Consider the following 935-nt stretch of genomic DNA (forward strand, 5'->3'; position numbering starts at 1 on the left):
AGGAAGCAGATGATAGAGACTGTAGACCAACCTAAAAAAAACTTAGTTAAAACTTACGCTTAGTTTCTTTTATTTTGTTCGTTTAGTTTTGTTGTAAAGCAAATTGTGATAACTATGGACTAACCTATATATAGGCTATATGTTTTATTTTATTTAGATAGTTGTGTTTTAAAGTAACAAAAAAAATTATATTGAATGCAGACTATCCCTAAAATAAAACTTGTGCTTATTTTATTTGTTTTGTTTTGTTTGTATGATATTGTATTGTATTGTTTATGTTTTGCTGTAAGGTATAGTGAATGTAGATTAATGCTTAAAACCTGTGGCTATTATTTATTTAACTAGTTAGTTATCTGTTTGTTTGTAAAGTGAATTATAACTACCAAATACAAACCCTAAAACAAAACTCATTTTATTTTACTTTGTTATTTTATTTTATTACTTTAGTTGTGTAAAGGACATTCTAGTAACTGTAGACTAACCCTAAACTAATACAACTTTTTTGCCTATTATTTTATTTTATTACTTTAGTGCTTTTTGTGCACTCAGCTCTCAGCTTCACACAATTTAACGTTTTTTTTATTTATTAACCAAGCAGTTACTGTGAATATACTGCATGTCTGAGCTAGCGTGTGATCATGAAGACACTTCATCGTATTTTCTGGATGTCTAAACATGCTCTCCAAACTTGTAGGACTCAAGCACAGAGTGTGTGATGTTTGTGTGTGTCACAGTTCAGTGTGAAAGAGTGTGAAGCTCCAGCGAGAGGCAGATCCTGCAGCCTGCAGCCGCTCCAGTGATGGGCCTCGCTGACCTCTGCTCCGCACTCAGAGTTTCACTGGGTGTTTCTGGGAACTGATACTGAGAAATCCACCCACAGAGGTTTCATCTGTCCGTGTGTGTGTGTGTGTGTGTGTGTGTGTGTGAGTGTGTGT

Source organism: Sinocyclocheilus grahami, unplaced genomic scaffold, assembly GCF_001515645.1.
Source record: "Sinocyclocheilus grahami isolate Dianchi unplaced genomic scaffold, SAMN03320097.WGS_v1.1 scaffold2331.1, whole genome shotgun sequence".
In the NCBI taxonomy this organism is placed as follows: Eukaryota; Metazoa; Chordata; class Actinopteri; order Cypriniformes; family Cyprinidae; genus Sinocyclocheilus; species Sinocyclocheilus grahami.